At 45.9% G+C, this 13,932-nt stretch overlaps 1 long non-coding RNA gene across 1 annotated transcript in view; it reads left to right on the top strand.

The window, feature by feature from the left end:
• The first annotated feature begins 7,122 nt into the window (after nucleotides 1-7,122).
• Nucleotides 7,123-13,932, top strand: part of LOC138854059 (uncharacterized) — a 28,303-nt gene continuing 21,493 nt past the window's right edge. The window contains exon 1 of the long non-coding RNA XR_011393255.1: nucleotides 7,123-7,258. This is a non-coding gene — a long non-coding RNA (uncharacterized lncRNA). The remainder of the gene's footprint in view (nucleotides 7,259-13,932) is intronic.

A 13,932-nucleotide genomic window follows, 5' to 3' on the forward strand; every position in this document is an offset into this window, starting at 1 on the left:
TAAGGGAAATCAACCTGACGACACTGGAGGACAGGAGAGATAGGGGGGACATGATAACGACATACAAAATACTGAGGGGAATTGACAAGGTGGACAAAGACAGGATGTTCCAGAGATTGGACACAGTAACAAGGGGACACAGTTGGAAGCTAAAGACACAGATGAATCACAGGGATGTTAGGAAGTATTTCTTCAGCCACAGAGTAGTCAGTAAGTGGAATAGTTTGGGAAGCGATGTAGTGGAGGCAGGATCCATACATAGCTTTAAGCAGAGGTATGATAAAGCTCACGGCTCGGGGAGAGTGACCTAGTAGCGATCAGTGAAGAGGCGGGGCCAGGAGCTCGGACTCGACCCCCGCAACCTCAACTAGGTGAGTACAACTAGGTGAGTACACACACACACACACACACACACACACAGCAGGGGTGGTACAAGGCTAGGATGGAGTCAGGGACACCCCAGGAGCCGCTGTAGGGGCTCTGTGCTTCCCCGTGGGGGGTATCGAGGCACAGCCGGGCACGCAGTGGGGGTCGAGGGGGCACTGGGTGGGGCAGTGACCCCCCTCGGTGCCAGATCCATCCGCCATGTTCCACACCTGGTGTATACAACACTGTCTGGGACTCACTCTCTCAACACCAATGTATATATATGTATATATATATATATATATATATATATATATATATATATATATATATATATATATATATATATATATATATATATATATATATATATATATATCTGAATAGGTAAAACTTGAGATTTTGGCTCAAACTACAACACTGTTCTTGCCGAATAAGGCAAGCGAAAATTTGTGTATGCAATAATTTCGCAAAAATCATTGTGAACCTAACGAGAAAAATATATTTCATTGTGTTTATTTATTATTAAATTATTGTAAAGTTACATGAAATATATTTAGTTGGATTAGGCTAAATTAAATTGCGCTTGTTATAATACGATTAGGTAAGTTTTCTAAGGTACTTATGGTACAAAATTATTAACTTTTATATTAATATAAATAAAAAAAATACATTTTTAAACGATAAGAGAAAATTTAAGAAAGGACTTATTTTAAGTGAGTTCTTGCTAACTGACTAGTTTTACCTATTCGGCACATTATATATATATATATATATATATATATATATATATATATATATATATATATATATATATATATATATATATATATATATATATATATTATCGTATGTTTCGAGAGAACAGGATATCAAGACATTTTCCAGGAAATGAGACAATGGTTGGCGGAACTTCAAAAATAGTTAAAGACTGTTATTGCGGTTGTTGTTGTTAATGGTGGTGGTGGCATAAGTTGTAGTAGTAGCAGCACCAGCCGTAGCAATAGTAGTAGTGGTAGTTGTAGTAGTGGTAGTAGTAGTAGTAGTTGTAGTAGTGGTAGTAGTTGTAGTAGTGGTAGTAGTAGTAGTAGTTGTAGTAGTGGTAGTAGTAGTTGTAGTTGTAGTAGTGGTAGTAGTAGTAGTTGTAGTAGTGGTAGTAGTAGTTGTAGTAGTGGTAGTAGTGGTAGTTGTAGTAGTGGTAGTAGTAGTAGTAGTTGTAGTAGTGGTAGTAGTAGTTGTAGTTGTAGTAGTGGTAGTAGTAGTAGTTGTAGTAGTGGTAGTAGTAGTTGTAGTAGTGGTAGTAGTGGCAGCAGTTTCTTATCTACTACATAAAGATTGTAACTGCTGTTTTCTAATGATAATAATTACACATTTTTCCTATGGGTACACACACACACGAGAGAGAGAGAGAGAGAGAGAGAGAGAGAGAGAGAGAGAGAGAGAGAGAGAGAGAGAGAGAGAGAGAGAGAGAGAGAGAGAGAGAGAGAGAGAGAGAGAGAGAGAGAGGTAGATTACATTTTCTTGGACTGTAAGGCTTTCGACACAGTTCCACACAAGAGATTAGTGCAAAAATTGGAGGGCCAGGCAGAAATAACAGAAAAGGCACTGCAATGGATCAGAGAATACTTGACAGGAAGAAAACAACGAGTGACGAGTTGTCAGATTGGGCACCTGTGATGAGTGGGTGTTCCACAAGGGTTAGTCTTAGGACCAGTGCTATTTCTGGTATATGTGAATGACATGACGGAACGGATAGATTTAGAAGTGTCCCTGTTTGCAGACGATGTAACGCTAATGTGAATGAGGATCAGGTAAGACTACAAAGGAATCTGGACAGACTGCAAGCCAAGTCCAGCAACTGACTCCTGGAGTTTAACCCCACGAAGTACAAAGTCATGAAGATTGGAGAAGGTCCAAGAAGACCGCAGACAGAGTACAGGCTAGGGGGCCGAAGACTGCAAACCTCACTCAAGGAAAAGGATTTTGGGGTGAGTATAATACTGAGCACATCTCTGGAGGCGCACATCAACCAAATAACTGCTGCAGCATATGGGCGCCTGGCAAACCTAAGACTAGCGTTTCGACACCTTAATAAGGAATCGTTCAAGACTCTGTACACTATGTACGTCAGGCCCATATTGGAGTATGCAGCGCCAGTATGGAACCCACACCTGGTCAAGTACGTCAAGAAATTAGAGAAAGTGCAAAAATTTGCAACAAGACTAGTCCCAGAGCTACAGTGGTGTCCTACGAGGAGAGGTTAAGGGAAATCAACCTGACAACACTGTAAGACATTAGGGATATGGGGGACATGATAAAGACAAGGTGGATAAAGACAAGATGTTTCTGAGATGGGACACAGCAGGAAGGGGTCACAACTGGAAGTTGAAGACTCAGATGAGCCACAGGGATGTTAGGAAGTATTTCTTCAGTCACAGAGTTGTCAGGAAATGGAACAATCTGGAGAATGATGTACTGGAGGCAGTATCCATACATAGCTTTAAGAAGAGATAAGATAAAGCTCATGGTGCAAGGAGTGGCTCTAGTAGCGACCAGCGAAGAAGCTTGACCAGGAGCTGTGAATCGACCCCTGTAACCAAACAGGTGAGTACAAATAGGTGAATACACACACACACACACACACACACACACACACACACACACACACACACCAGGAGCTAGGACTCGACCCCTGCAACCTCAACTAGGTGAATACACACACACACACACACCCACACACACACAATATCTTTATCAGCGGGACGGGGTGGAGACACGGGTTATGTGAAAGGGGTGGGAGTAGGCGGAATGGGTAGGGTTTAGGGAGGTGTGGTTAAGGGTAAGGGGAGAAAGATGTGTGAAGGGGTGTTTAGAGGGGAGTGGGGAGGGGTGAATGGGGGAATGGAGTGTGGAGTGTTCAGGGGTATGGGGAGAGAAATGATGAAGGGTGTAGGAAGGGGTGTGGACAAGTGTGTTAGGATTGAGGTACTGAGAGAGTTGAGGGAGAAGGGGTGGTTGGTGGGTGTGTGTGTCAGTATGAGGTCTGTCTTGATGAATGATACAATCTGTGATGCAGGTTGTGGTGGTGGGGTAACCCCACCCCTCACACGACCCCACCACACATCCATCCCCACACTTCTTCACTCCCCCCCCTGCACCTGCCCCACCATCCCGCCACCACCACCCAAGGCAAATGCCAAGTAAATAATGTATGTATATAATATGCCATTTGTACCTTATAAATTTTAACATACTTTTAGACACACACACATTATATATATATATATATATATATATATATATATATATATATATATATATATATATATATATATATATATATATATATATATATAACATATCAGGTGTTGCTTTGTTGTGGGACGTAATAGTGAGGTGTGGTCTCGACACTTTATATGCCTTCCATTGATGTATTGTTTTTATAGTTCCTTGATAATGTGAGAAGTCACGAAATCGCTTGGAATTTCACTATACTTTCAAAGTAGTTTTGCATATTGTGATATCACCTGTTTACTGTGATATCAGAATACCTTTTAACCTCTCCTTAGGAGAGGTTAAAGGGTATTAGTAGAATTTAGATCATATAAATATTATTATTGGATAGGCATATAAGATGCCCATGTATGGCATATTAACCGACACTGAGAAAAATAGTAGACAATATTTAGGAAGAGATACTTCTGAGTACATGGTAGAACATTCCAGTATCCCAGAGCAGGACATTTAAACGGACGAAGAGCACATTGTATTCCTTTCTCAAACCACATGATCTGTTATAAGCGATTAGAAAAAACTTAGGGCTGGCTTTTTATAACTTATAATTTCACACTTGACATCTCAGAAACCCTCCTACCCCATACGGGGAGTAGGGGGATGATGGTAGGGTGGGGTTGGCACCGACCACTAACCCAGTCTAAGGGTAACCGTGGCCGGTGACACCTACGCTACTCTGAGACCTCTCTCCCTACGTGGAGGGGGGCTTCCTGGAGGACATTCCGGGGATCAACCCTGCTTGGGTTGCTCCCTTGCAACATTGCACAGCTGATGACGCACAGAGAAATGTGAAAGTACTTGAGCTAAAGATCCCCCCCCCCCGTGGCTTGTCCCCTGCATAGTTAAGATCGCCCGTCTGCGATTATATATATATATATATATATATATATATATATATATATATATATATATATATATATATATATATATATATATATACGTACATCCCAGGGGATGTCTTCACTGGAGTGAGGGACAGCCAGTGATAGAGAGAGAGAGAGAGAGAGAGAAAGAGAGCTGATGTAGGTAACAGCTCTTCGCTTCTAAATAAAATTAGGAATCCTAAACCTAACCTTGTAAAACCCTATGTAAAAGAGAGAGAGAGAGAGAGAGAGAGAGAGAGAGAGAGACAGAGAGAGAGAGACAGAGAGAGAGAGACAGAGAGAGAGAGAGAGAGAGAGAGAGAGAGAGAGAGAGAGAGAGAGAGAGTCGTACTATTAAGTCAGGTTGGTCAAAGAAGGCGACCTTAATAGTAATAATGGAGTCTTTCGAATACGTATTTTGTTTACGAACTGATAAAATATATTCGTGTGTACTAACATGGCACGATTTTCTTTTTAATTTACCCTAAAACTAAATTAGCAAGTTGCCTTAACATTGTGGGAGTCGTGTGTGGGTGGGACGGTACTCCCACATACTAGTAGTGTTGACGTGTGTGTGGGTGGGACGGTACTCCCACATATCAGAAGTGTTAGTGTGTGTGGGGGTGGGACGTTACTCCCACACACTATTAGCGCTGGTGTGTGTGTGAAGGTGGGACGGTACTCCCACATACTAGAAGTGTTGGTGTGTGGGGGGGTGGGACGGTACCCCCCACACATTAGAAGAGTGTTGGTGAGTGTGGGAGGTCTGTGTGGGGGGTGGGAGGATACTCCCACACACAACAATCACCCAGGAAGAACCACAAAGGTGACCAAATAGACACATCAAGAATGGGTGGTGGTGGGTGGCCCCGCCCAGGTGTCACCCACTCACTACAGCGCCACCCTCATCCACAACACACCACCCACACAGTGGGGAACCACACTAGACCCACCACACCACTAAACAGACATTTCCCTCCACCACGTCACCAAGAAGACCTATCGGAACCCAAGTTGACCAAACTAGAACCTCTGATTGGCTATGAGGCGCTCACTGAAGAGGTCTACAGCCTGACAGAAGCAATTTCAACCATCTTGGACTGAATGCTGGATAATTGGCTGGCTAGACCCTTTGGTCACATGTCCAATATAATTTACGAAAGAAGCCATGTAGATTTTGTCGATAATGCTCCGCTGAGGAGGACAAAGACGATGAAGATGGATATGTGTACAACGCAGTAGCTTCTGAACCTTCCTTGTCACAATACTTTCTTCCTGGGCGAGGGAAACATGACATAAAATTAGGTCTGGTCCAGGACCGGGCCGCGGGGGCGGTGACCCCCAAAACTGAGGCAAGGTAAGGAGATGGAGGGATGTCCTAGCGACGTAGACGAGTCCTGTGAGGCCAGACAGTGAGCTGTATTAAGTCACCCTACTAGTGACATCACCCTACTAGTGACATCACCCCACTAATAACATCACCCCACTAATAACAGTAACATCACCCCACTAATAACAGTAACATCACCTCACTAGTAACATCATCCAACTAGTAACATCACCTCGCTAGTAACATCACCCCACTAGTAACATCACCTCATTAGTAACATCACCCCGCTAGTAACATCACCCCACTACTAACAGTAACATCACCCCACTACTAACAGTAACATCACCTCACTAGTAACATCACCCCTCTACTAACAGTAACATCACCTCACTAGTAACATCACCCCACTAATAACAATAACATCACCTCACTAGTAACATCACCCCACTACTAACAGTAACATCACCTCACTAGTAACATCACCCCACTACTAACAATAACATCACCTCCCCTAGTAACATCACCCCACTACTAACAGTAACATCACCTCACTAGTAACATCACCCCACTACTAACAGTAACATCACCTCACTAGTAACATCACCCCACTACTAACAGTAACATCACCTCACTAGTAACATCACCCCACTACTAACAGTAACATCACCCCACTAGTAACAGTAACATCACCCCACTACTAACAGTAACATCACCTCACTAGTAACATCACCCCACTACTAACAGTAACATCACCTCACTAGTAACATCACCCCACTACTAACAGTAACATCACCCATGATGATCCTTTTCAAATCACTTGTTCTCTCTAGGCTGGAATACTGCTGTACATTAACATCTCCATACAAAGCAGGTGAAATCGCAGATCTAGAGAGTGTACAGAGATCCTTTACTGCACGTATAAGTTCTGTCAAGCACCTTAACTACTGGGAACGCTTGAAAGCACTTGACTTGTACTCGTTGGAACGCAGGAGGGAGAGATATATCATAATCTACACTTGGAAAATCTTGGAAGGAATGGTCCCAAATCTGCACACAGAAATCACTCCCTACGAAAGTAAAAGACTGGGCAGGCGATGCAAAATGCCGCCAATAAAAAGTAGGGGCGCCATTGGTACACTAAGAGAAAACACCATAAGTGTCCGGGGCCCAAAACTGTTCAACAGCCTCCCATCAAGCATTAGGGGAATTGCCAATAAACCCCTGGCTGCCTTCAAGAGAGAGCTGGACAGATACCTAAAGTCAGTGCCGGATCAGCCGGGCTGTGGCTCGTACGTCGGACTGCGTGCGGCCAGGAGTAACAGCCTAGTTGATCAGGCCCTGATCCATCGGGAGGCCTGGTCGTGGACCGGGCCGCGGGGGCGTTGATCCCCGGAATAACCTCCAGGTAACCTCTAGGTAACCTCACTAGTAACATCACCCCACTACTAACAGTAACATCACCCCACTACTAACAGTAACATCACCTCACTAGTAACATCACCCCACTACTAACAGTAACATCACCTCACTAGTAACATCACCCCACTACTAACAGTAACATCACCCCACTAGTAACAGTAACTTCACCCCACTAGTACATTTTTCCTCTTATCACTGTTCACATTTTTTTCATTCAGAGAAAATCTCTCCAATACTGTTACAGTGTACTGTTGCTATATAATGTACTGTTTTTATATAATGTACTGTTGCTATATAATGTACTGTTGCTATATAATGTACTGTTGCTATATAATGTACTGTTGCTATATAATGTACTGTTGCTATATAAAACATATAATGCAGTGTCTAAAATAACAGTGGTCCTAGTGGTGTTTTTCCTAGTTTTGGTAATTGTGGGAGTGGTAGTTCTGATGAGAATGGTGGTAGTGATTGGAGGGGGGGGGTGAGTGGTGTGACGACGAGTGGGGGTGAAGTACATGGGTAGCAGGGAAGGAGGGGTGATCGACAGCTGCACTTGGTGGGAGAGTTAAGCAGGAGGGGGAAATAAGAGCGGAGGAAGGTAGGGGAGAAGAGGGAGAATGGGAAGGGGTAGGGGAAAAGGGTGGTGAAGCATCAAGGGGTCGTCATTACAGAATACTTCACAACACTGTACTAACACCGGTGACACATCTGTCTCTCACAACATACGCTTACTATTTTCAATGAATGGAATGAGGCTGGAAGACATGACAAGCCAGTGCTAGCACTAAGACGCCAGTGTGTTAACTACTCTACTATGCTCGCCTAATAACATTCATACAAACTAAAAAAGTTAACATGGACCCCAGTGTGACCATCACTGCAGATTTTTCACAGCGAATCTCACGCCAACATAACTGCAGCAAGCTCTAGCTCAAGTCCCTTCAAAGACGTTGTGTGTGTGTGTGTGTGTTAGTTACCACTTTGTCCTAGGCACATGTCGATTAGACACTAGGCCTGTTGTATATGAGTACGTGTGTGTGTGTGTGTGTGTGTGTGTGTGTTTGTGTGTGTGTGTGTGTGTGTATGTGGTAGTGAGTGTGGTAGTGTGGTAGTGAGTGTGGTAGTGTGTGTGGTAGTGTGTGTGGTAGTGTGTGTGGTAGTGTGTGTGGTAGTGTGTGTGTGGTAGTGTGTGTGGTAGTGTGTGTGGTAGTGTGTGTGGTAGTGTGTGTGGTAGTGTGTGTGTGTGTGTGTGTGTGTGTGTGTGTGTGTGTGTGTGTGTGTGTGTGTGTGTGTGTGTGTGTGTGTGTGTGTGTGTGTGTGTGTGTGGTAGTGTGTGTGTGGTAGTGTGTGTGGTAGTGTGTGTGGTAGTGTGTGTGGTAGTGTGTGTGGTAGCGTGTGTGTGTGTGTGTGTGTGTGTGTGTGTGTGTGTGTGTGTGTGTGTGTGTGTGTGTGTGTGTGTGTGTGAGTGTGTGAGTGTGTGAGTGTGTGTGTGTGTGTGTGTGTGTGTGAGTGTGTGAGTGTGTGTGTGTGTGTGTGTGTGTGTGTGTGTGTGTGTGTGTGTGTGAGTGTGTGTGTGTGTGAGAGTGTGTGTGAGTGTGTGTGTGTGTTTGTGTATGAGTGTGTGTGTGTGTGTGTGTGTGTGTGTGTGTGAGTGTGTGTGTGAGTGTGTGAGTGTGTGTGAGTGTGTGTGTGAGTGTGTGAGCGTGTGTATGAGTGTGTGTGTGTGAGTGTGTGTGTGAGTGTGTGTGTTTGTGTATGAGTGTGTGTGTGTGTGTGTGTGTGTGTGTGTGTGTGTGTGTGTGTGTGTGTGTGTGTGTGTGTGTGTGTGTGTGTGTGTGTGTGTGTGTGTGTGAGTTTGTGTATGAGTGTGTGTGTGTGTGAGTGTGTGTGTGTGTGTGAGTTTGTGTATGAGTGTGTGTGTGTGTGTGAGTGTGTGAGTGTGTGTGTGTGTGTGTGTGTGTGTGTGTGAGTTTGTGTATGAGTGTGTGTGTGTGTGAGTGTGTGTGTGAGTGTGTGTGTGAGTTTGTGTATGAGTGTGTGTGTGTGAGTGTGTGTGTGAGTGTGTGTGTGAGTTTGTGTATGAGTGTGTGTGTGTGAGTGTGTGTGTGTGTGTGTGAGTTTGTGTATGAGTGTGTGTGTGTGTGTGTGTGTGTGAGTGTGTGTGAGTGTGTGAGGAAGACGCTTAACATCATACACTTGTGGGTGTCAATAATAATACAGTGTTCTTAAGAGATACCTCCCGGTATGTACTTACCTCCAGTAGTGGTAATTTGAGACGTGTGTGTGTGTGTGTGTGTGTGTGTGTGTGTGTGTGTGTGTGTATACTCACCTAATTGTGGTTGCAGGGGTCGAGACTCAGCTCCTGGCCCCGTCTCTTCAATGAACACTACTAGGTCCTCTCTCTCCCTGCTCAATGAGATTTATCATACCTCATCTAAAGGCTATGTATGGTTCCTGCCTCCACTACCTCACTTGCTAGATTATTCCAGTTCCCGACTACTCTATGACTGAAGAAATACTTCTTAACATCCCTCTGACTCATCTGAGTCTTCAACTTCCACGTGTGACCCCTTGTTTCTGTGTCCCATCTCTGGAACATCCTGTCTCTGTCCACCTTGTCTATTCCACGCAGTATTTTGTATGTTGTTATCATGTCTCCCCTAACCCTCCTGTCCTTCTCTCCTCCTGTATGTGTGTGTGTGTGTGTGTGTGTTTTGACTGATGATTCACATTTCTCACCTGTGGAAAAAGAAAACCAACATTCAACTCATTGTTGAACTTTCACCTGGTCACTCACCTGTGTTATTGCACACTCTCACTTTCATTTAATAAAGCCTATCAACAATGAAAGTTTAAAGCCTATCAGAAAAGGTATTCTTCGGTAATTGTTCAAATTTCAAGAATACTTTTTTTTTTTTTTGTGATGAATGGTTTGAAAAACCGACAAGTTGAAGATTGTAAGAAGATTCCCATATGCTGCATAAGTGTCTCAATCTTCAACTTTTTTTTTTCAACTCTTTGGTGTGTGCTCCACCTGTGTACACAGTCATCATCTGTGATCCAACCCTCTGGTGTGTGCTCCACCACACAGTCATCATCTGTGATCCAACCCTCTGGTGTGTGCTCCATCACACAGTCATCATCTGTGATCCAACCCTCTGGTGTGTGCTCCACCTGTGTACACAGTCATCATCTGTGATCCAACCCTCTGGTGTGTGCTCCACCACACAGTCATCATCTGTGATCCAACCTTCTAGTGTGTGCTCCATCACACAGTCATCATCTGTGATCCAACCCTCTGGTGTGTGCTCCATCACACAGTCATCATCTGTGATCCAACCCTCTGGTGTGTGCTCCACCACACAGTCATCATCTGTGATCCAACCCTCTGGTGTGTGCTCCATCACACAGTCATCATCTGTGATCCAACCCTCTGGTGTGTGCTCCATCACACAGTCATCATCTGTGATCCAACCCTCTGGTGTGTGCTCCATCACACAGTCATCATCTGTGATCCAACCCTCTGGTGTGTGCTCCATCACACAGTCATCATCTGTGATCCAACCCTCTGGTGTGTGCTCCATCACACAGTCATCATCTGTGATCCAACCCTCTGGTGTGTGCTCCACCACACAGTCATCATCTGTGATCCAACCCTCTGGTGTGTGCTCCATCACACAGTCATCATCTGTGATCCAACCCTCTGGTGTGTGCTCCATCACACAGTCATCATCTGTGATCCAACCCTCTGGTGTGTGCTCCACCACACAGTCATCATCTGTGATCCAACCCTCTGGTGTGTGCTCCATCACACAGTCATCATCTGTGATCCAACCCTCTGGTGTGTGCTCCATCACACAGTCATCATCTGTGATCCAACCATCTGGTGTGTGCTCCATCACACAGTCATCATCTGTGATCCAACCCTCTGGTGTGTGCTCCATCACACAGTCATCATCTGTGATCCAACCCTCTGGTGTGTGCTCCACCACACAGTCATCATCTGTGATCCAACCCTCTGGTGTGTGCTCCACCACACAGTCATCATCTGTGATCCAACCCTCTGGTGTGTGCTCCACCACACAGTCATCATCTGTGATCCAACCCTCTGGTGTGTGCTCCACCACACAGTCATCATCTGTGATCCAACCCTCTGGTGTGTGCTCCACCACACAGTCATCATCTGTGATCCAACCCTCTGGTGTGTGCTCCACCACACAGTCATCATCTGTGATCCAACCCTCTGGTCCCCTCAAGGAAGGTTCCTTGATGTTGGTGAGGGGCTCTTGATTTAGGGAATTGGATCTGTGCTCCAGTTCCCCGAATTAAGCCTGAATGCCTTCCACATCCCCCCCCCCCAGGCGCTGTATAATCCTCCGGGTTTAGCGCTTCCCCTTGATTATAATAATAATAATAATCCAACCCTCTGGTGTGTGCTCCACCACACAGTCATCATCTGTGATCCAACCCTCTGGTGTGTGCTCCACCACACAGTCATCATCTGTGATCCAACCCTCTGGTGTGTGCTCCACCACACAGTCATCATCTGTGATCCAACCCTCTGGTGTGTGCTCCACCACACAGTCATCATCTGTGATCCAACCCTCTGGTGTGTGCTCCACCACACAGTCATCATCTGTGATCCAACCCTCTGGTGTGTGCTCCACCACACAGTCATCATCTGTGATCCAACCCTCTGGTGTGTGCTCCATCACACAGTCATCATCTGTGATCCAACCCTCTGGTGTGTGCTCCATCACACAGTCATCATCTGTGATCCAACCCTCTGGTGTGTGCTCCACCACACAGTCATCATCTGTGATCCAACCCTCTGGTGTGTGCTCCACCACACAGTCATCATCTGTGATCCAACCCTCTGGTGTGTGCTCCATCACAGTCATCATCTGTGATCCAACCCTCTGGTGTGTGCTCCACCACACAGTCATCATCTGTGATCCAACCCTCTGGTGTGTGCTCCACCACACAGTCATCATCTGTGATCCAACCCTCTGGTGTGTGCTCCATCACACAGTCATCATCTGTGATCCAACCCTCTGGTGTGTGCTCCATCACACAGTCATCATCTGTGATCCAACCCTCTGGTGTGTGCTCCACCACACAGTCATCATCTGTGATCCAACCCTCTGGTGTGTGCTCCATCACACAGTCATCATCTGTGATCCAACCCTCTGGTGTGTGCTCCACCACACAGTCATCATCTGTGATCCAACCCTCTGGTGTGTGCTCCACCACACAGTCATCATCTGTGATCCAACCCTCTGGTGTGTGCTCCACCACACAGTCATCATCTGTGATCCAACCCTCTGGTGTGTGCTCCACCACACAGTCATCATCTGTGATCCAACCCTCTGGTGTGTGCTCCATCACACAGTCATCATCTGTGATCCAACCCTCTGGTGTGTGCTCCACCACACAGTCATCATCTGTGATCCAACCCTCTGGTGTGTGCTCCACCACACAGTCATCATCTGTGATCCAACCCTCTGGTGTGTGCTCCACCACACAGTCATCATCTGTGATCCAACCCTCTGGTGTGTGCTCCATCACACAGTCATCATCTGTGATCCAACCCTCTGGTGTGTGCTCCACCACACAGTCATCATCTGTGATCCAACCCTCTGGTGTGTGCTCCACCACACAGTCATCATCTGTGATCCAACCCTCTGGTGTGTGCTCCACCACACAGTCATCATCTGTGATCCAACCCTCTGGTGTGTGCTCCATCACACAGTCATCATCTGTGATCCAACCCTCTGGTGTGTGCTCCACAACACAGTCATCATCTGTGATCCAACCCTCTGGTGTGTGCTCCATCACACAGTCATCATCTGTGATCCAACCCTCTGGTGTGTGCTCCACCACACAGTCATCATCTGTGATCCAACCCTCTGGTGTGTGCTCCATCACACAGTCATCATCTGTGATCCAACCCTCTGGTGTGTGCTCCATCACACAGTCATCATCTGTGATCCAACCCTCTGGTGTGTGCTCCACCACACAGTCATCATCTGTGATCCAACCCTCTGGTGTGTGCTCCACCACACAGTCATCATCTGTGATCCAACCCTCTGGTGTGTGCTCCATCACATAGTCATCATCTGTGATCCAACCCTCTGGTGTGTGCTCCACCACACAGTCATCATCTGTGATCCAACCCTCTGGTGTGTGCTCCATCACACAGTCATCATCTGTGATCCAACCCTCTGGTGTGTGCTCCACCACACAGTCATCATCTGTGATCCAACCCTCTGGTGTGTGCTCCATCACACAGTCATCATCTGTGATCCAACCCTCTGGTGTGTGCTCCATCACACAGTCATCATCTGTGATCCAACCCTCTGGTGTGTGCTCCACCACACAGTCATCATCTGTGATCCAACCCTCTGGTGTGTGCTCCACCACACAGTCATCATCTGTGATCCAACCCTCTGGTGTGTGCTCCATCACACAGTCATCATCTGTGATCCAACCCTCTGGTGTGTGCTCCATCACACAGTCATCATCTGTGATCCAACCCTCTGGTGTGTGCTCCATCACACAGTCATCATCTGTGATCCAACCCTCTGGTGTGTGCTCCATCACACAGTCATCATCTGTGATCCAACCCTCTGGTGTGTGCTCCATCACACAGTCATC

The sequence above is a fragment of the Cherax quadricarinatus genome, chromosome 48, assembly GCF_038502225.1.
Source record: "Cherax quadricarinatus isolate ZL_2023a chromosome 48, ASM3850222v1, whole genome shotgun sequence".
Taxonomy (NCBI): Eukaryota; Metazoa; Arthropoda; class Malacostraca; order Decapoda; family Parastacidae; genus Cherax; species Cherax quadricarinatus.